This window comes from Mesocricetus auratus, unplaced genomic scaffold (genome assembly GCF_017639785.1).
Source record: "Mesocricetus auratus isolate SY011 unplaced genomic scaffold, BCM_Maur_2.0 Super-Scaffold_100041, whole genome shotgun sequence".
Taxonomy (NCBI): Eukaryota; Metazoa; Chordata; class Mammalia; order Rodentia; family Cricetidae; genus Mesocricetus; species Mesocricetus auratus.
This window is the reverse complement of record NW_024429218.1, coordinates 10179857-10203320: the sequence shown is the minus strand read 5'-3', so window position 1 is coordinate 10203320 and position 23464 is coordinate 10179857. Positions and strand designations below refer to the sequence as shown.

At 43.7% G+C, this 23464-nt stretch overlaps 1 pseudogene; it reads left to right on the top strand.

The window, feature by feature from the left end:
- Positions 1 to 16263: 16263 nt before the first annotated feature.
- On the top strand, positions 16264 to 20922 carry LOC121135687 (annotated as a pseudogene).
- Positions 20923 to 23464: the final 2542 nt, after the last annotated feature.

Genomic DNA, 23464 nt, shown 5'->3' with positions numbered 1-23464 from the left:
GTGCTCCTCATGCCTGGTGCCCAAGGATGTCAGATGATGTCTTTGAATACCCTGGAACTAGACTCAGGATGTTTGGGAGCCTCCATGTGGGTGCTGGGAACACCAAGTGCTCTTAACCACTGAGCCATCTCTCCAGCCCTCGGCCTAAGGATTATTCCCAGCTTTCTTGCCGGTCCCAGATTGTTCTCCATAGGCATGGACACACAGACCGCTTGGCTTCTTTAAAATGGGGGCCAGGAAGTAATTAATTTAAATAAATTTAAACTTGGAAGGAGTTAGGGCCTTATTGATAACAGAAGCCATAAAACAGTCATGATAGCACTTGGTTTTTCCCCCACTCTAAGTGCCCTCCTAATGCACACATACCCCTAGCCCCATGCCCCCCACACACCTGTAAGATCCTTTCTGAAGCGTGACCCCATATTTCTCCTTTTATTCTCCTATCTTATCCTCATTGGGCCTCTATCTTCTCTGTTAATACATCAGATTTTTATTGGTGGGTTTTTGTTATTGTTATTGTTTAAGACAGGTTCTCTCTGTCCTAAAATTAGCTCTGTAGACCAGTCTGGCCTTGAACTCACAGAGATCCATCTGTCTCTGCCTCCTGAGTACTAGGATTAAAGGTGTGCACCACCACTGGCCATCTAAGAATTAGATCTTAAAAGTATAACCACCTAATCTGGCATGTGGTAGGGAATGCTGTCTGGCTAAGATTGCTGTATCTTAAGACATTGGTTCAATGGGATGTAAAGACCAGTTGGGTTCCTTGGGCCCAAGTGAACATGAAAAAGCATATTCAGCTGGGTGGTGGTGGCACATGTCATTAGTCCCAGTACTCAGGAGGGAGAGGCAGGCAGATCTCTGTGAGTTCAAGGCCAGCCTAGTCTATAGAGCGAGTTCCAAGACAGCCAGAGCTACATAGAGAAACCCTGTCTTGAAAAACCAGAGAGAGAAAGAAAGAAAGAAAGGAAGGAAGGAAGGAAGGAAGGAAGGAAGGAAGGAAGGAAGGAAGGGAAACGAAGAAAGGAAGGGGGAAGTAGGGAGGGAAAAGAGGGAGGGAGGGAAAAGACAGAAAGAGAGCATACTTACCTTCTTTGTTTCCAGTTTTAGAAAATAATTGCTTTGACCTCCATCTGTAGTAATTTTTTGAAAGCCCCCTCTCCTGGTTACATGTCCTCTCCATGTGTCCCTAAGTTTTTTTAAAGCTCTACCAAATCTGCCTGACTAGCTCCCAAAAATGCATATGGCCAGGGCCTGACAGGTCCATAGATAATTCATCAGGTGCCAACACAGTAGTCACCAGCTCCTGCCTTGCATCTGTTAGGACCTGACCTTGTCACTGGAAGCAGGAAGGAGAGGAGGAATGGCAAGTCCTTCACAGGTGAATGATTTTGCAACTTTACTGTAAATAAAACAAATATGTCCCTATCTCTGTGTGGTGTCATCGATTGCCTTCAGTGTGAACCTAAGTTATGAGAAATGGGCTGGGCACGGTGGTGCACACCTTTAGTCCCAGCATTGGAAGAGGCAGGTAGATTTCTGAGTCCAAGGCCAGCCTGGTCTACAGAGTGAGTTGCAGGATGAGCAGGGCTATGTAGAGAGCCTAGTCTCAAATAGATAGATAATAGATAGATAGGTAGGTAGATAGATAGATAGATAGATAGATAGATAGATAGACAACAAAATTATGGTGGATGTCCTTTTGTATGCTGTGAATATATGTTTCTCTTATTGGTTTATGAATAAGGCTGTTTTGGCCAGGCAGTATGTAGCCAGGCGGGAAGTATTGGCAGGGCTACCAGACTAGGAGAATTCTGGGAAGAGGAACGCAGAGAGTGAGTTGCAAGGGAGCAAGAGGGCCTGCATCACCAGTAAGCCAAGACAACATGCAGATACACAGATTGATAGAAATGGGTTAATAATTAAGAAAGAGCCAATAAGAAGCCTTAGCCATTGGCCAAAGAGTTTAAAATTAATATAAACCTCTGTGTGTTTATTTGGGATTAAATGTTTACAACAAAAAGAAAGAGCCTGGTATGTGTGTGGAGCAGGTAATGTTCATCTTGGAAACTGGTGCTTTCTGGCTCTGACTCCTAGCTTGTCTTCTCTCATGAGACTGTTTTCAGCAATACCTCCCTGGAGTAGCTCCATTCCCCACCACGAAAACAGGAGGTGCTCCTTGAAATAATGACCTCACTGCCATCTCCAAAAGACCATGTCACACACACAGTGGGCCTCTCAGAAGAGGATGATGTCTCACACACACAGTGTGCCTTCTCTACACTTAAACTAAGGAGTTAAATAATTTGTGTGTTTGAGAAGTCAACAACCAGAAATTAAGCTTTTTGTTTGTTTGTCTGTTTGTTTTGTTTTATTTTCTGAGACAGGGAGACAGGGTTTCTTTGTGCAGCCCTGGCTGTCCTGGCATTCACTCTGTGGAACAAGCTGGCCTTAACTCACCAAGATCCACCTGCCTCTGCCTCCCAAGTGCTGGGATTAAAGGTGTGTGCCACCACCGACAGGCTGAAATTAAGCAACTTTTCATGAAATTTAAGAAAAGCAAATACTTGATCTGTCTGCATGGTTCAGTGGTTCTCAACTTTCCTAATGCTATGACCTTTTAATACAATTCCTCATGTTGAGGTGACCCCAACCATAAAATGATCTTCATTGCTGGTTCATAACTGTAAGTTTGCTACTGTTAGGAATCATAATGTAAATTCCTGATATTTCTGATGGTCTTAAGCAACACCTATGACCCCCAAAGGGTTTGCAACCCAACAGGTTAAGAAGCTCTGGCATTGCTGGTGCCTCCACACTCTGAGGGATCTACTTACTCCACAGCAGATCTAGGCCCTGTGTACAGACTCAGCTACTACTTAGTTTTCTCCATGTCCCTACAACAGTAACCATCTCCCTTTGCACAGACTTCATCCCAACACAGCACAAGTGGTTAGGTTGGTCTGACTACTGTGTTAAGAATACTGCTCAGAGCCAGGCGATGGTGGCACACGCCTTTAATCCCAGCACTCGGGAGGCAGAGGCAGGCGGATCTCTGTGAGTTCGAGGCCAGGCTGGACCGACAGCCTCGAAAACAATACAGAGAAACCCTGTCTCGAAAAACCAAAAAAAAAAAAAAAAAGAATACTGCTCTGGAAGTGATTTGTTCTAATTGCAGGTGTTCACATTAAGGCTATTTAATTTTTGTTTATGATATTGATTACAGAGCTCTCCCTGTCTGTCTCTATGTCCCTCTCTGTCTCTCTACCAACAAGTGCTGCACTACAGAGCTACATGCCCAGTCCTTTAGACCCAGGGATGTCCTTTAGTCCTTTAGCTCCATTTGTTACGGGCTTGACTGGTCCCCTCCACCATATAAACTGATACAGTAGTGCATGCTTGTAATCCCAATACTCAGGGAGAGGCGGGGGTATCAGAAGTTCAAGGTCATTCTAAGCTACCATAGTAAGTTTGATGCCTAGATATAAGATACTATTTCACAAAAACAACTATATGAAAACTTACTTGAAAGAGAGAGCTAGTATACTAGGAACTTTTCTATTGCTGTGAAGAGACATCATGGCCAAGGCAACTCATAAATAAAAGCATTTAATCTGGGCTTCATGCTTCTAGATGCTTAGAGTCCATGAGTCCATGATCACCACAGAAGGGAGCATGTCAACAGGAGGCAAGGAAGCTTAACATGGAGCAGTAGCTGAGAGTTTACATCTTTTTGTTTGTTTGTTTGTTTGTTTGTTTTTCCAGACAGGGTTTCTCTGTGGCTTTGGAGGCTATCCTGGAACTCGATCTTGTAGACCAGGCTGGCTTCAAACTCACAGAGTTCCACCTGCCTCTGCCTCCTGAGTGCTGGTATTAAAGGCGTGTGCCACCATGCCCGGCTTGAGAGTTTACATCTTGATCCACAGGCATGAAGCAGAGAGAGTGCTAACTGGGAATGGCACAAGTTTTTGGAAACCTCAAGCCTCCCCAGGGACACACCTCCTCCCACAAGGCTGTATCTCCTAACCCTTCCCAAACAGCTAAACCAACTGCATCCAAACATGAACTTATTATTGGTGTGGGGTGTAAAGACTATAGGAACCAGAGGCAGTAGATGAATAGGAGGAAATGGAGTCCTCTGGACACAACAGAAACATTCTGATGTATTAGCTTTTGGTTTATCTTATTATATTTTGTTTCATTATATTTCATAGTTACTTATGGGGGCCATTCTCATTCAGACCACCATGGCTGGGGAGGAAGAGCAAAAAAACTTGCAGTTGCCTTCATGCCTATGTCTATAATTTGGAAATTAGGCCTTTTCGTGGTGTTCAAAATTCTCTCATGTTCTGTTCATATTTAACATTCTTTCTCATTGACTTTTACTGATGATCTGATTCTTCGACTTTGTATTTCTCCCTTGACTCTGTTTTCAACATGATTAATACTGTTGGCGAGTCTACCAGTGAGGTTTTATCTTAGCTTGTAGAGTTTTTATTTCCACCATTGTTTTAGTTTGGGTGTTCTATAAAAATCAAACTCTAGTTTCATATCCTGGATTGACTTCCTTATTTTGTTCATCTCCTTGTGTTTGTCTTCTTTGACTTATTTGACCATGATTATGCTCATTCATCTGAATTCTTTGAGAGTTCTTCCAGGTAATTTTCAGAAGGGACCATTGCTATGGGATTTGTAGTTTGGGGGAGAGAAGTTAATTTTCTCTTTGTCATCTTATTATTTCTGCACTAGGATTTTCACATTAGGAGTTAGTTGCTGCATTCTTTTTTTTCAAGTTGGCTGCTCTCTTTCACCAAAGGTGTTTATAGTATGTGGGGCAGGGGCTGGCTAATGCACAGCAAAGGTGGGGGTCAGTTTTCTCTATCTGATGTATGGGTTACAGCTTCTTTCCCAGGGTCACTCGTCAGCAGCAGTCTGGTGCTTTTCAATTGCTTGGTCAATGACACTGGAACAAGTTTCTGCTGCAAGTGTGAACTGTCCCTGTATATCAAGACCAAATGGGGCAATGGGGCAGTTCCAGACAGACAGCTAAAGTGATCTTGGTGAGTCTTGAAGGAATGTAGTGTTCTGGTTCTCCAAGACAGTTATTCTGGCTAGAGAGTCCCTTGTGGTGAGTCCCTTGATGCTTGAAACTAGTGAGTCCCAAAGGTAGTGAGAGGGGTAGGGAGCAGGTCGTGGTCTTTGGCAGGAAGCTTGCAAGTGACAAGAATGGATAAGGAGTGAGAGGTAGGTAGGTATTTGTAGCTTATCAGTGTCCCCGAGCCAGAAGAGATCTGGTATCTTGATAGCCACAAAAGGAGGGAAAGGGTTCAGGAGGTCATGGTCCCTAAACTATAGCAGCCTCATGACAGCAAGAATTTATAAGAATGTTAAAAATAGCACAAGGATCACATCTGTATCCCTATGATAATCAGGCTGGCTAAGGTTTTTCTAGTGGGGAGGGTCCTGGGATCTTCTGAGTCCAAAAGAAGGATAGCAGCTAAGGGGGAAATCCAGGTCCCTGGTATGCAACTACATGGCACCCAGAATAGTTGCCTGCTAGAACATCAAGGTAAGACCCTCTTGCCAAGGATACCAAACATTTAAGTTTCAGAATTATGAGCACTCAAGCCCGTACTCACTTGGAACCCGCCTCCTTGGGGCACAACTTTCACAGTATTGGAAGGTGCTATGCAAAATGCCAAAGAAGAAAAGTTATCAACGGTCCCACCCAGCTGGAAGAGTCAGAAACACAAATGTGGGACTGGTGGCACTGATATCTTGGAGACAATCAATAGCTATCTAATTGGGACCAAAACCTGCTCAGCCAAAAGGTATTCAAGATTCATAGATAAAACTAGCAAAGAACCCATGGGTGGAAAAGTCACAAGCTCTAAGTGACTATTAATGCCATATTACTAAAGTAATATAGCTTTCAATCACCTTTTAGTCATACATAAATAAATGTCTTATATGGGGTTCCTGATGCTTTGATCAAACACCATGACAAAGAGTAACTTGGAAAAGAAAGAGTTTGTTGCATTTCCAGATACAAAGTGACCATTGAGGAAGTCAGGGCAGAAGTTTAAACAGGGAAAGAACCTAGGGGCCAGAACTGAAGCAAAAGCTATGAAGGAACACTGCTTAATAGCTTGCAACTCACAGCTTGCTCAGCCTGCTTCCTTATGCATCCAAGACCACCTGCCCAGGGTTGACACTCCCATCATAATTGGACCATTCCAAATCAATAATTAATCAAGCAAATAACAAACGGACATGCCTCTAGGACATTATTTTCTCAGTTGAGGTTCCCTATTATCAAATGACTCTGGTTTGTGTCAAGTTGACAACAAAGCAACTGTCTTAGTTATTCTATTGCTGAGAAGCAGACATGGTGCTGGAGCAGTAACCGAGAGCTTTATATCCTGATGCTCGGGCAGCAGGCAGAGAAAGAGAGAGACTGAACCTGGGTTGGGCTTTTGAAACCTCAAAGTCCACACCTCCTCCAATAAGCTCATCCTTGCTCCAACAAGACCACGCCTCCTAATCCTTCCCAAACAGTTCCACTAACTGAGGACCAAGCACTCAAATCAATGAGCCTATAGGAACCATTCTCATATAAAGCACCATACCAGCCAATATAATAAGAGTACCCAAGTTCAGTACCAAGCACCTACTTTTTGTCCTAATCCTGTTGTCTATATGTATACATGGGCAAACACCCACACACAGGTACATGTGCACATATTACAACAAATACACACAAAGTGTTTTATACTTCATTTTGGTTTGTAAAAATATCAATTTTTGTTTGCCCTGTTTCTTTATACACCCCATCATACCCATACCAACACAATGTCTTCTTTTAGGAGGTTATAACCTGCTGAGTCTAGTGCATTCATGCATGCATTAGTTAGGGAAGATGCATTGGAGGAGCATGGAAAACCTAATAGTGGCCATATTCTCAAGGAACAACTACTGCCCCATACCCTGGAAAATCATCCATTGTTAGTAGCTCCTTGGTGTGTGGTAGAGCCCAGAGATCATCTACCCTATCTATGCTGGAATATTGGCTGACTTCATCTTTCATAGCTCTCCTGCAGGTAAAACATAGTTGCTGTGACTCCATGATTGCAGCCATGTGATATTCAGGAAGTGGCATTTTACAGCACCCCTTCCAATCCTCACTTATAAAACAAAACATTCTTAAATATCTGTAAACAGCAAAGTAGAAATTATAAAACACTGTGTGTTGTGTTTATTGTGAGTGTGCATGCCCTTGTGCACATGCAAAGACTGGAGGACAGTGGGTGTCCTAATCTATCACAAGGTCACTCACTGAACAGAGTGAGGTTCACAGCTGCCAGGCTCCAGTGATCCTCACAGTCTCCAATGAAGTGTTCCAGACACATGTGAAGACATGCCCTAATTTCTGCATGGGTGACAGCCATCTAATTGTGAGTGCTCATGCCTGTAGAGCAAGTACACTTACCAGCTCCCCAGCTCTGATGAAATGCTTTACTGTGGCTTGTTTTAACAGAACACATCTGGGCATACTGCAGTGAAGGAAGTACTCAATGAAGCTCTTCCTCAATGGGGGACAACAAAGAAGGGAGGAAACCCTGAAAATGGACCAGAGGAAGGCAAGAACTAGGTTTCATACATACAGAATGTTGGTGTAAAACAGAAAGTCATTTAGTTTGCCTATTAACTAGACAGTAAGGTAGAAAGGACAAGTAAAGAGGTGATAAGCTCCACATATTATCCCAGCTAAGGAACAGGTAACAGAGACAATCACTGGAAATCTGGACCATGAATCACATTCAAAATCAGTCTTATACTTGAGAAATGTGAGGAAGTGAAAGAGAGAGATGAGGAATGGAGATTGGAAAAACCAGTGAATACAGGTGGTCAATGAGGGAGAACGAGGTGTGTATGCAGTCTGGAAAAATAGGAAATCCTTCAGGAAGTTTAGGAACTCTTATACTTATCACTGAGAAGAAAAACATACTCCCAGATTCTGATTCCTTAATGCTTGGAGGCAATAATTTTCAAGCAGCTGATCATACAGAGCTATGTTTTTCTCACTTCACATGAATATAAACATATGTGACCAACCATATATGTTATGTTATGTCACATGTGTGATTCACAAAGTACTATCTATGGTCCAAAAAACAGGATTGGAAAGAAGAATGACATTGACTTTGATACGTGGAGATAAAGAAAGTCATCAAAAATACAAAAAGCATTAGAGAAGAAATGAGTTCAAATACAGGGTATCAAGTTAGGAGATACAGTCAATCTTGTTGGGAAGCAAAAACAACAACAAAAACTCTGGGCCCCAACTAGCCTCACACAGAGCTTTCTTAGGCTAGTTACTCCTAGGAACACCCTGCACTTCAGGACTGCCATGCCTGGGCAGTCCCATCTCCACACTGCAATGTTATCATCAGGCAGTCTTCCTTCAGAAAATTTCCTTGGGTTGCTCTTTTGTGAGACAAATGGACCTTCTCTGAGCCCCAATGCCCCTGTCAACATCATTAGAGGGCTGGTGTTGTACCTTCATCAATATGCCTAGGCCTGAGCCTGCTAACTTTAAGGGGTATACCCAAACCAGTAGACAACCACAACTACTCCTATGACAGCTTCTTCCTAAACAAACACACACAAAGGCTGTATTTTGAGTTAGAAGATATTGGCCCAATTTTTAGATTTATTTGTTTTTATTTTGTGCATGTGCATGTTTACCTGTATGTACGTGCTCTATGTGGGGGTCTGGTGCCCACAGGAGTCAGAAGAGGGCACCAGATATCCTGGAACTGGAGTTACAGATGTTTGTAAGCTACTATGTACATTCTGGGAATCAAACCCAGGTCCTCTGTATGAGCAAGTGCTCTTTAACTGGTGAGCCATCTCTCTAAACCTTTGGCTCAAAATTTTGCCTCAGAGAAAAGCCATGCTTTCTTCTAGGCCTAGGGGGTTTTTAGCAGTTTACTCAGTTGGGAAAGAAAACTGGAAGTCTTAATTGTTCAGTCAAATTGAACCCCTGTGCTTTTGTGTGCTGGCAAAACACTGGGTTCCACGGCTCAGTGCTACCTCAGGTTGGCCTGCTTTGGTCTGTCCTCCACTTTCACCCTGATGACTCCCCTGTGTATTTGTACTTGCCTCTGTACAACTTGTCTGTCATGTAGAATGGCTTGTAGCACCTAGGCACCCTATTCTGTGTCCCGTCTGTCCCCAAGAATTTATTTTTATCTGTGTAAACTTAGATATGCCCTTTAGGCCCCATGGTGCTTGGTCTAGGGAGTCTTTGGGGATGAATTATTGAATTTAACACTGTGGTAGCTCATATCTGGAATGTCTCATTCCTGTTTGGCTGTAACAGGAGGTGGTAGCACTTAGAAGAGGTGACACAGTGGGAAATGGAGTTTCTTAAAGAGGACAGAGGGACCACATCCTTCCCCTCTGTCTTTCCTTCAGTCCCTGAAGTACATAGGCTTCCTTCATCACGAGTTCTCTCAGTGATGTGCCATCTTTACCCCAGTCCAGAACCAGTCATGGAATTAGCCTAGCGAGCTCCAAACACGGTAAACCTATCTTTTGACAGCGGTTCACCTCAGGTGTTCACTATAGCAATGGGAACTGCTGACAGAACAGCATAGATAAGATCTATTTCAAGCCTTCTTTAGCTGGATGCTAGCACAGACTTTTCACCACAGATCTCAGCAGGTTGAGGCTAGCCTGGGATGCATAGTGAGACCAGGAATTAACAAGTATTTCAGTTAAGGTTCCTGGCACATAGAGTGTCTGCGTGGTGTGTGTGTGCGTGCGTGCGTGCGTGCGTGCGTGCGTGTGTGTGTGTGTGTGTGTGTGTGTGTGTGTGTGTGTGTGTGTCCTTCCATTATATAACCTCCAGATTCTGCCCTCTTCAAGCCATCACTGATACCGGGAGAACAGGGTGGCTTTCCAGTTGCATTCTGGGCCAAGGAAAACAGACCTGATTGTCTGAACCATGGCCTGTTTTCAAAACTAACAGTGTCTGACCAGTGACCCAGCAACTCCCATTTAAGTTGAACACAGAGTCTGAACCCTTAGCCACAGGAGAAATAAAATATAAAACTGCTTTCAACTTCCATCAACCCCAGTTAGAATGGCCATCATCAAGAAAACAGGTGAGTTCTTTGTAAATTTTGGAGATCAACCCTCTGTCAGATGTGGGATTAGTGAATATTTTTTCCCATTCTGTGGGCTGCCTTTTTGTCATGCTGACTGTGTCCTTTGCCTTACAGAAGCTTCTCAGTTTCAGTAGGTCCCATTTATTAATTGTTGATCTCACTGTCTGTGCTACTGGTGTTATGTTCAGGAAGCTGTCTCCTGTACCAATTCATTCAAGGGTACCACCCACTTTCTCTTCTAAGAGGTACAGTGTGGCTGGATTTATGTTGAGGTCTTTGATCCATTTGGACTTAAGTTTTGTGCATGGCGATAAACATGGATCGATCCTCATTCTTCTACATGCCAGTCTCCAGTTATGCCAGCACCATTTGTTGAAGATGCTTTCTTTATTCCATTGTATATTTTTAGCTTCTTTGTCAAAGATCAGATGTTCGTACGTGTGTGGGTTAATACCCGGGTTTTCAGTTAGATTCCATTGGTCTACCTGTCTATTTTTGTGCCAATACCAAGCTGTTTTCAGGACTATAGCTCTATAATAGAGCTTGAGGTCAGGGATGGTGATGCCTCTGGACGTTGCCTTGTCTCCAAAACATCAAAGGGCCCAATTAAAAAGTGGGCTGCAGAACTAAATAGAGAGTTTTCAATAGAGGAGTCTAAAATGGCTGAGAGGCACTTGAGAAAGTGCTCAACATCCTTAGTCATCCGGGAAATGCAAATCAAAACAACTCTGAGATACCATCTCACTCCTCTCAGAATGGTTAAAATCAAAAACACCAAGGACAATTTATGCTGGAGAGGATGTGGTGAAAGGGGACACTCATCCATTGCTGGTGGGAGTGCCAACTGGTTCAGCCACTTTGGAAATCAGTATGGAGATTCCTCTGAAAAATGGGAATAAACCTACCACAAGACCCAGCAACTCCACTCTTAGGCATATATCCAAAAGATGCCCATTCATACAACAAAGATGTCTGTTCCACTATCTTCATAGCAGCTTTATTTGTAATAGCCAGAACTTGGAAGCAACCTAGATGTCCCTCAACCGAAGAGTGGATAGAGAAAATGTGGTACATTTACACAATGGAAAAAACAATGGAATCATGAGATTTGCAGGCAAATGGATGACACTAAAAGAAACCATCCTGAGTGAGGTAACCCAGTCACAAAAAGAGAAACATGGCATGTACTCTCTCATATATGGATTTTAGACATAGATCTGGGGAGTGCCAGCCTACAATCCTATGGCCAGAGAGTCTGGGAAACAGAAACTTCATTTAGTGGCTGATCGAAGAAGAGGCAGACTCCCTCGGTTAAGTACTGAGCTGAACTCAAGAAAGCCAGTAACAGAGAGGGAGGACTCATGACCAAAGGGATTAAGACTGGGCTGGTTTAAACCCCAGAAACAGCTGACCTGACAAAGGTTAACTTTTGAATCCCAGGCATCAGCCTGGGAATCCAGCATGCGACTGATCAAGACCCCCTGAATGTGGGTGTCAGTGAGGAGGCCTAGGTAATCTATTGAGCCTTGGACAGTAGATCAGTACCCATCCCGAGTATACACACGGACTTTGGACTCCCATAGAACAGTGTGAGGTGCACTCTCACCCTGAACTCTTGGGGAAGGGTCTAGGCCCTGCCCTATATGAAATGACAGACTATGGACACCCCCATGGAGGGCCTCACCCTCCCTGGGGAAATGAGGGGATAACGGGGGGGGGCTGGGGGAGGGCACGGGAGGAGGGGAGGGAAAGGGAGAGGGACCTGGAACTGACTTGTGAAGCAACCTTGTTTCTTATCTAAATTTAAACTGGAAAATAAAAAAAAGAAAACAGGTGAGGGTGCATTAGATGCCTCAGCAGGTAGGAGAGCCCTTGCAATCAAATCTGACGGCTTGAGTTCAATCCCTGGAAGCCACACAGTGGAAAAAGTGAACCAATTCCCACAAGTTGTCCTCTCACAAATGTTGGCAAGGTCATTGGGAGCATCAACCCCTTCACATTGCTGATGAGCGTGTGAATTGGTCCATCTACTATGGACATCAGTATGGAGGCTCCTCCAAAACCAGTAGCAGAACTACCAACCAAAGAGCCCAAGTCAGCACACCACAGAGATACTGGACATCATGTTCATTGCTGCACTAGTCACAATAGCTATGAAGACAAACCTGCCTTGATGCCTAAGCAGCTGATAATGGATAAAGAGACAGTGGGATGCATCTACATACTGGAGCTCTATGTAGCTATAAAGAAAAGTAAACCGTAGCATCTGCAGGAAGATGGATGCAATGGAGAGTCTGGTAAACAAACTAGCCCAGACTCAGAAAGGCCTCTCATTCAGGTTATATGTTTCGATGTGTGTTGGGGTGGACACAAAGGTACTGAAAGCCGAAAGGGGACCATAGGAGGAACGAAGAGATGCTAAGGGTGAAGGAGGAAGAAGAGAGGGAAATGAGTACATGTGACAGGAAAGCAGGAGGGGGAGCTGAAAGACCAGAAACGGGAGAGAAGGGGGCAGGTGTGGGGGAGAGTGGGGCAGAGGATTAATAAGCACGAAGAAAATGACATATGTGTATAAAATGCTACAATAAATCTATTGCTTTGCACGACAACCTAAAAAATTAGAAAACCCTGGTCTGTGGAGCTGGCTGGGTAGGTAAACTGCATGTTGTGCTCAAGTGGGGATCTGAGTTTGAGTACACGGAGCTTACATGAAAATCCAGGCATAGAGCTAGCTTCTTCGTGTAACCCCAGCACCGGGAGATACTGGGGACTCATTGGTGAAACAAATTAAAAGAAGAAAATACCTGATTTTACTCATGATTTGAGACATATAATCCCTAATACCCAAATGTAAACAAGTAAATGTGTACATATAAATAATATATGCAAATCTTTGTCTGGTTAAAGCAGAAATATTTAAAATTTGGCAGCAGGTTTTTAAATTGTTTAAATGATTTAACTCAGTAATTAAACAGCTAGAAAACTTTAGTTTCCTTTTTGAGATAGGGTCTCTGTGCAGTCGTGTCTGGTCTGGAGATGATGTGTAAATCAGGCTAGCTTTAAACTCACAGAGATCCACATGACTGCCTCCCTGTTCCACCTGAGCAAAGCAACTAAATAAATGCAAAAGATTTAAGAATGCTAGTGCAATGCACTTTTAATTAGAAAAATTAGAAACTATCCAAATGGCTATGCGTTTATAGCACAGGGTTATTTAAGGCTTTGAAACACTGATAAGAACTTGAGTATGAATGCAAAATTATATTTAAAAGGAAACAAAATTTTACATAGGTATATCCTGGTTCTGATTTTGAAATATATATGTCTACACACAATGTATAAACAAAAACCAGAGCAAAATGTCTGACATATAGGCACCCTTTACTTTTTGATTTTTGTTTACTTCATTATACTTTTATTTTAAATTTTTTCTAAAATAGTCATCTATAATTTTTAAAGTCTGAAAAAGATAAATGTTATTTTGAAATGAATCTTTACCTAAAATAATAAAAGTAAAATTTTAAGAAATAATGATTAATAAGAAATTCAACTAGCCGGGCGGTGGTGGCGCACGCCTTTAATCCCAGAACTCGGGAGGCAGAGGCAGGCGGATCTCTGTGAGTTCGAGGCCGGGCTGGACCAACAGCCTCCAAAACAATACAGAGAAACCCTGTCTCGTAAAAAAAAAAAAGAAATTCAACTTAGTAAAGAGAATCTTAAAAAGAATATTGAAAAAGGAAAAACAAACCAAGCCAGGTGTGGTGGCACATACCTTTAATCCTGGCACTTGGGTGGCAGAGGCAGGTGGATCTCTGTGAGGTGGAGGACAGCCTGGTGTACAGAATGAGTCCAGGACAGCCAGAGCTATACAGAGAAACCATGTATTGAAACAAAACAAAACAAACAAAAATCCAAAATTACACAGACACACACACTCAAAAATACACTCACACACTCAGACACAATGTCACAGATACACACACACACTCACAGACACACACACTCAAAAATACACACACACTCAGACACAAAGTCACAGATACACACTCACAGACACACACACTCGCAGACACACACACTCAACACACACTCACAAGAAAACCCAGCTAGTAATGGGCACTCTGACTCAGTATCCAGGTGCCCTGGCCACTGCTTCAATGCGTCAATTCAGCATTGCAAGTAAACCTGAGCTTTAAGGGTTATGATGCTATTAACAATTCAAAGAAGACTCTGGGCCACTGGAGTAATTGTTCAAGGTCACTGTGGGTACCAGGCAGGTGTCAAGCAATGGTAAAAGTCTGTTACAAAACCATTCCTTGTGTTAATAGGTTCTTTAAATTTAAAGTGGGGAGCTTGCCTCTGATGCTCATTTTATCATACATAAGTGAAGGCGCTGGGGTGGGGACTCTAATTGCCTTTATACCATAGCCAATCTCTTTGAACACTGCCCGGGCACCTGAGCCTGCTATGCAAACACTGCCATTGATGTTGCTGCTGAAGGCACAGCCAGATGGTTGTGAATGTTCCTCCTCAGTGCCTCCCCTGATTGCAGCCTTAAACCCAGTCTCTCCATTGTTTCTTTCTCCTGCTTTGAGTAATGTGAGCTGAGCTGGTACCAAGGGGTAAACAGTTAGATCACAGCACAGATCTCAGCAGTCACTGAGACCCTGGGAGTAGGCCTTTGTCTCTGGTCTGAGTGGAATCAGGTATTCACAAAAGCCAGGGATAGTAAACAAACAAACAAAAAAATATCCAACCCAACAACAACAAAATCCTTACAAAACAACACAAAAAGCAAAACCAAACCTGTTCAAATGGCTTCAAACAATCTTGCTGAATGTTTACTACATAGACATTGCATGTTGTCAGAGAAAATTCTATTTCCTGAGTCTTTGCTCCATTTAAAAGCATGGCACATCTGTAAATGATTCATCTTTGTATAAAGTATGAGCCCTGGTCAAAACTGTGTTTTGAAATGTTACGGTTGTGTTTTCTTCCATGATGTTGGTGAATCATTATTTTACACCCGGAACTCCTTCTCTCTACTACCTCTGTAGAAATACAAAAGTGGCAGGGTGAAATGGTGGAAAGCCAGGATGTGATTGTGGAAGACAGGCCGGTACCAACTTGTATCTAGTTGCTTCTGTGTTCCAGGTGTGCTCTTAGGTGCTTGAAACAGGCAGAGAGGATCCTTGTCCCATAAAGTTTATACTCATTTTGGGGGTCGGAGGACAGCCAAACAAAATAACCATTGAGTACGAACATTGAATGATGCATTGGGGGAGGACACAAAGTAGGAAAGATGGTTAGGAGGGATGGGATTGACTCAAAGTTTGAAACTTAAGAAGCTGTTCAAGAAAGGCAGGTGGATTGCTCATGGAGAGACACCCCAGGCAGAAGAGATAGCAAGTGTAAAGGCCCTGGGGCAGGCATGTGCTTTCTGTGTTTAAGGAACCAGGAGGGTTAAGCAACTGGGGTAGGCTGAGGAAGGAAATGGAGTATATACAGATTGTGTAGGTTTATAGAGCCTAAAGAATGTTTAATGAAGAATGTATATATTGTAGCTGAAAACACAGTGACTCACTGAACTAGGACAGAAGGGCAGAGAAACTTGTGACACCCATGTGGTACACAGCCCAGATCTCAAAGACTACTGCAGGATTCCAACATCACATTCTTAAATGGATTCCAAACCTGACACAGATGTAGCACACGACAGTGAGAGAGTCATGGGCTTTAGATCTGCAGAACAGGCCTGGTGGTCTCAGGAAAGCTGCCAACATTTTCCAGGGCCTCTAAGACAGGGTTATAAGATAGGTTAGTAACATGTTCATACGCCTATGTTGAACAGGTATAATGCCAACAGTGGAGAAATTTTTAAATGGAATCAGAAGTTTCTGTAGCCTACTATTTTATTTCAGAGTCTGGTGTGGAATATCCCTTTACACTGTGTGAATATATGTCACTGTGATTGGGTTAATAAAGAAGCTGACTGGCCAATAGCTGGACAGGATAAGGTTAGGTGGGATAACCAAACTAAGGACAGTGGGAAGACGAAGTGTAGAGTGAGAGGAGTTGTCAGCCAGGCATGGAGAGGAAACAAGAGGAGCAAGATAAAAGGTAGGTAATGCCATATGTCAGAATGTAGATTAATATAAATGGGTTAATGTAAGTTGTAAGAGTTAGCTAGTAAAAAGCCTTAGCTATTGGCCTAGCATTTACAATTAATATTAAGTCTCTGTGCATTTATTTGGGAACAGCTGGTGAGATACAGAGAAACTCCTTCTACAGTCTGGTCTATAACCAAGTGTATGTTTTACTTAAGGATGAGACTGATCCAAATATTAGGTTAATCCTTACAGAATCTTTGGCTTATGAGAATGCAAACCCACAATACAAACAGATGCTGTGACCATTAAAGATCAGATTAGCACCATTGGAGGAATGGGTCTTGTATACAACTAATATTGAGTATGACAATCCAGAGACAGGAACCTGGGTAGGAGACACCATTTCTAAAGGTTGAAAGAGGCATGAAGATGACAAATGGCCTAACCATGAGAAGATACAGACTTGGGTTGGGGAAGCAATCTCCAGAAGTTTCAAAAGACATCAAAACTCTAGATGTTTTAACTGTGGTAGAATAGGACATTTGAGTAGAAACTATAGACAAAGCATTCCTAGAAATAATGCTTCTACCAGAAATACTTCCAACAGAAAGCCTCAGTCTTCTGGTCTCTGCAAGAGGTGTGGCAAGGGAAGAAACTGGAACGCCGATGAGAACTCACTTCAGTTCCCGATGGCTGCTCTGCACAGTTTTGGCACACACCGTAGAGGGCTGATGTTCTTTGGTCCAGCCATGGCGCGGTGGGCACTTTGGCATGCAGGTGAGGGTGGGGAGGGTGGCACTTACCTCAGAGGCCTGAGCCAGCTGCCACCGGCCACAGAGGCATGGGCTTCCAATCACTCCTGACACCAAAATGAAGATGGAAATAACACTATCTGAAAAAGAGGTCTAATATATTTTACAGGATAAACAGGGATAGAAGCTCTGGGAATGTGGCCCACTCCCAAGAGAGAGAGTGCTTTTTCTTTCGCTTCCTTTTATCCTCACCTATGCCCATCCCTTGTCCGTGCCCCTTTGGGAGTGTGTCACGACCACCTCGACCAGCAAGGAAGACGCGACTCAGGAATCCTTCTCACAAGCAGTTTATTCAGGACCTTGAACAAATCTTCTGACCCCAGGGAGTGCCCGCCCACAGCTTAAAAAGGCCCTTGGGCGGCTAACCCCGGTAAGCCATGTGGCGACAGCAGATAGGTCCACATACGAGGAAGCAAGCCTGATATCCAGCCTTGACCAAATAAGGAGTTGTTTATCACAGAGAGCACTTGCTATCAGGCTAGCAGAGGCAGAAGCCAGCACCACCTTAAGGGTGCAGCACTTTGCAGCTCTCTACAGGAGTGGACTATTATTGTTGGCTCACCCCTACAGGGGACCCTGTATGTCTCTCTCAGGGTCCTCCTTGTTTCCTAGCTTCTCTGGAGGTAAGGATTGCAGGCTGGTAACACTTTGTTCTATGTCTAATATCCATATATGAATGAGTACATACCGTGCTTGTCTTTCTGTGACTCTGTTACCTCACTCAGCATGGTTTCTTATAATTCCATCCATTTGCCTTCAAATTTCAAGATTTCATTGCATTGCATTAAGAGTGAAAGCCATGGTGGTGTCTGGAAACGCTGAGTCCACACTTGCCTCCAATGCTTCTGGCCATTTGGCAGGAAGGAAACAAATCTGACCCAGGGCAGCCAGGCCCTGGACTGCAAAGACCAGGTCACCACTCTGAAATTTCAGAATTTCACCAAAATTTGCTCTGGGTGTTTAGCAGTGTAATGGTTCAGGAAAAGTTGGAATGATAATAACCAATCAGAACATTGCAGTCCTGCCTGTGCCTGTTTAAACCATCCACTGTGATCTCTCCTCAGGTTGAGGTCTCTGGCCCAAAGGTCCAGGAGGAGCCCTGTAGAGAGTCCTGCATCAGCGCAGTTATGGTGGCAAGACTGGTGAACCACCTGGTGCCTTCCCTGCAGGGTGGGGACCCCTTCTTTGTCCCAGCCTTCCTGTGTATCTAACAAAGGTTTGCCACCACCCAGAAGGTGCTGGACCTGCTGTTGGAGCGGTGAGTGCCCACCCCAAGCCCAGAAACCTCCAATCCTCCTGTTGGTTCTGGGAAGCTCCCTGCCTCTCTCTAAGCCTGTTTTCTAGAGTATTGTCAAGACCTAGGGGCACAGAGTCAGAAAGGCTTCCTTCACGTTTGGCTCTTGGGACTGAGGTGTCTAGAGCTGACCCCTCAATGAATCTGGGTGTCTCCTGCATACTGAAGAATCTTTCTTTCCCTGACTCAATTTTTCTGATGCCTTGGTCAAAGCATTTTCCCCATTTGTAAAGGAGGTCCTAGAACTCATATTGAAGTACTGAGTTGAGTACGCATAATGTGTCCCTACTGGAGACCCGTGGAGGATAATTTAAGGGACCCTCTGCACCCTGAGATATCTCTTTAGAGATGTTTGTGTTCATCCATTGCACAAACATATTTGAAGCACCTACTGTATGCAGGTGAATTAATAATCCTGAGAATAGATAGAACTATACTTTCTTTTCTTCCCAGGAATGAGCCTGGCCCCTAGATGTCTTTTAGTTAAGGGACTTAGGACTTTACATGTGACATCCTTCCTGGTCTCCTCTAGGTATGCACACTTGTGCCTTTTTTGTGAAGAGGATGATCAAATAAAGAAGTAAGTGGGCTTTACAACAAGAGCAAGTTGCTTGCCTCTGCAGAGTGGGGTCATTTGGGTGTCAAGAGTAAGGGATGGCCAATGTTTGGGTGTCTCACTCCTTCTGCTCCCACACTGATGTCTAAGCATTCCCTGCAGGGTGAGAAGAATTGCATGGGCAGGGTCCTTCCAAGTGGGGAGATGTGGAAAACCTTTGGACTAGGGTGCCCATATGAGACTTACCCTCATCTCAGCCCATGCCAGGCAAGCTTGGTCAGTTGTCCTCCCTAAGAGCCTGAGAAATGCTGTGTGGACTTCCCTGCACACAAGGACCTTAGAGTCGCACTCACTGTACTCATGTGCATAAGGGCTGAACATATTCTATCTTGTAGTCCCCACTGTAGGTAGCCATGAGAGAGTTGGGGAAATTCTACACAATTAACACTGTTGTCCTTCCCTAACCTTACCAGCAGGTAGAAGGTGCTGACTCCCGGCGGTGGGAATCGTGCCGAGCAAAGTGGTGGGGAACTTAGCGAAAGAAGAGTCCATGTGTGGCTGGGGCCAGCGGTGGTCAGGTTGAGGAGCAGCCGCTTTCTGGGCACCTGGATCCGGGTTCCGGAACTTCTGACACCAAATGATGCTGCAACGATAAACAGCACACTTACTGAAAGTAAAGGTAAGTATTGTAGAAATTACTCACAAGAGACAAACAAGTAACCCAGATGAGCTGAGTAGTTTTCCACCGCCAAACTGGAAGCCAGAAAAGAGAGCGAGACTTCCACTGTTCAGTCCTTTATACCTTCCTCCGTAAAGCCCCTAGCCATGCCCAAAAGTGGGCCTGGCTAGTGACATAGTTCACCGCCTACATCTGTATATGTCTTTAGTCATGCCTAAAGTGGGTGTGGTTAGCGGTGTGGTAAACTGCCCTTTTATTACCTCATCTGTATGCGCCTCTAATAAGTCACATAGCTAATGGCAGAGTTCTGTTTTCCTCCTACAATTCCCCTTCTCCAGGACCATCTGTACTTTTCTGGACACATGGATGGACAAGAAACCTGAGGAATTTTGCCAGTCTTCAGCCCTGACCATTGTGAGACAGCTGAAGAACTTCTTGGTTGTAAACATGACCTACTCAGATCTTACTGTTCGTGTCTGTATGCTCCTGACCCATTTGGAGGAAGAAGAAGCCATTGAATCAGAGGCCAAGGATGAAGAAACCTCAGGTAGGTGCTTGACACCCCATGAAGTACGTTCAGTACCTAATGTCCTGGGGGAGGCTAGAAAGGCTCCTCTTTGCAGGAACTGTCACTGGACCATAGCCTGGGCACATGTCCTTTTGGAGGACAGGGTCTGGGATTCCAGGCAGACAGGGGATCCTCTTTGTTTGGAAAGGCTGAGAAGGAGGTCTCATCCTAGGCATGTTGTCTCCACCGCCATTTCCCCTTCTATCATTTCTTCATGATGAGTGTGTTCAATTTCCTCTCTTCATTGAAATAGACACCACAATACTGTTAATTGGTTTCCCCCATGACAGGCAGTGTAGAACACCTGTCCTTATTTCTCCTGTTAAACATTAGCATTACAATCATTGGTCAAAGTTTCTCTCCTTCTTGTCCCCATTATTTACTTTAGAGGCATTTAAGAAGCATATAACTTCTACTTATTTAAGATAAAGCTAGGACAGGATCAATGACTCATCAATTAAGACTCTGAGGTTGATTCCCAGCACTCATATTTAGTGGTTCATAACTACCCTTAACTCCAGTTCCAGGAGATCCAGCAGTCTGTTGTTGGTCTCTGTGGGTACATGTAGCTTACACACACACACACACACACACACACACACACACACGCTTGCACACAAATAAAAATAAATATTAAAAGGTATAGCTAAATGTTACTTTAGATGGCATGCTAGATTGGGAGAGCCTATTATTTATAATTTAGGAGTCATTTAAGCTGATGCATAAGTTTACAAACATGGATGAAAGGAACTACTTAATTACTTTGACATTCACCTATGAACAGGTGAAGTTATAAGAATAGTGTATATTTGATTATGGCTTTTTTTGTTTTTTGGGTTTTTTTGAGACAGGGTTTCTCTGTGTAGCTTTGTAGACAAGGCTGGCCTTGAACTCACAGAGATCCACCTGCCTCTGCCTCCCGAGTGTTGGGATTAAAGGCATGAGCCACCAATGCCCAGCCTGATTATGACATTGCAAAAATGTCTTTTCAATTTTATTTATGTATATGGTGTGTGTGCTTCATGTGTGCATGTATATAGTTGCACATACATAGTGTGCCTGTGCACAGCTACACAGAAGCCGGGAGAGGGCATTGGATCCCTTTGAGCTGGAGTTACAGGCAGTTGTGAGCTGCCCAGTGTGGGTACTGGGAACTGAACTTAGGTTTAGAGCAACAAGAGTTCTTAATCACTGAGCGATCTTCCCAGTCTCAGATTAAGATTTATAACAAATATTATTTTTGGACCACACATTTCTAATAAGGATGCAAATTTTTTTTAACCTTTAACATGGTAGATGACACCTCTGCCCCATTTTGGAGAAAGGAAGAGTAACATTGTGTTCTCAGACTTGACAGTGACACAGCTGGAGAAACTGCTTTGCCATTTTATCAACTAGGAGTTTTTCAGTTCATTGACCATTGCAATAGTTTTCATTAAGAATGAATCTAGAAAAGCCCTCTGAGTGTGAAGGAAGAGTGCAGCTTGGTAGTCTATGCATATAAATATTTGCATAAATATTTCAAATTTAGTACTTATGGATTGATTTCTTTTCATGTAAAGAAGATTGCTTGTTTTACGTTCTCAGTTGGCGTGTTGAAGGGGATGTAAGCCCAGGGATCCACGTGGGATGGGAGGTTGCAGTGCTTTTGGAGACTAACGTAAATAGGAATTTAAGGCATTATTGTGGATTTGGGAGGACTGATGATAACAATATGGCTAGGCTTATAGAGGAGGCGCCTCACTGTTGAGGGATCTGCACTAAATGCACTTAGAGATGAAGTGATATGTGTATAGCATGCTTAGGGTAGGACATGGTGTGGTGTGGTGAATTTAGGCGGTAGGTGCATAGGAGTACATGGAACAGTTCTCTCTGTATTTGAAAACTTCTATGAAATCCCATTATGGACCATAGTGACGTTAGTCCTGATGGCCACAGATTGTGAGGCTATGAGTTTGAATGGAGGTTGTAGATTCCTGCCCAAACTCGCTGGGCTTATAGGCCGTGTCAAAAGAGCTGGGTTCTATTGGCTACAGCAGCTCCAAGCAACTGGTAGGTACCACCTAGAACATTCCTTCTGAGGCTGTTCTCCCTTTGGCCAAGAGTCACAGATCAGGCAGGGGTGTCTGCATGGAAGGAAGAAGTGAGGACTCTGTGCCAAGCCATCCTTGAAGCATGTTGTGTACTTTCAGTGACAGCTAAAGCATAACAGAGCTTCTGAATAGAACAGGGAGGGCCAGGGTGCACTGGTTACTCAGCTCCTCTACTGTTTACGGCATCATCTGAGTGTGGAGACAAGGGGCAGGAATGTGCTACCAGTCTACTGGGTTGAGAAAGGTGGAGTACATTGTGCAGAGCACTGCTATGGGGTAGCGAGTCATCACGCGATTTGTCCCACAAATTAGTTTTGGTTTTGTGAGTAAACTCTCATCTGATTCCCCTGTGAATATCAGTCTCAGGAAGCTTTACAGGTCAAATGGAGACAATTTGGGATGCCATGTTCAAAACCTATTTTGCATCTGATTACTTATTGTGTTGCACATGTGTTGGAGCACATGTGCCATGGTGCACACATAGAAGTCAGGTGACAGCTTATAGGAGCTGGTTGGCTCCTTCGTCATGTGAGTTCCATCAGGCTTACTGGCAGCCTCCTTTACCTGCAGAACCATCTCACTGGTTTGAAAACCCACCATCAATTTAACAGACATGCTGTAGTGTGGATCTGGAGCATTCCCTAAAGGCTCACATGGTAAAGGTTTGGTTTTGGACTGGTGTTCTTGGGAGGTACTGGAACCCTTAGAAGAGGGCATTTAGTGGAAACTGGGTCTCTGGGATGCCAGTTTCTTTCTCTGCTTGCTTTCTGGATACCCTGAGTTGAGCAGCTTCTTTGAACATGTGCCCTGCTTTAATGTGATGCTTCCAACATCAAAACAACTATTTCTAAAAAGTTTGAAACATTTACAAAGTATCATCAGACATTCTTATCTGAGTGGTGATCTGAGGTATGTATGATATGAACAGTGAAATGTTCCCACACACACACACACCTAGGTAAGTGTTTTGATCAAGTGCCATCACTGTATAGTGAAAAGCCTTAACTGTAACCGACTAGCCTTAATTTTGCGTGCATTTGATTTGACACCTATGTTACATAGATGCCTCTAAAGGTCCTTTGACAGGGTCTGGAGAGAGGGCTTAGTAGTTTTAAGAGTCCATTCCGTGCTTCCAGAGGACCAGAGTTTACTTCCAAGTGCCCATTTCCAGCAGCTC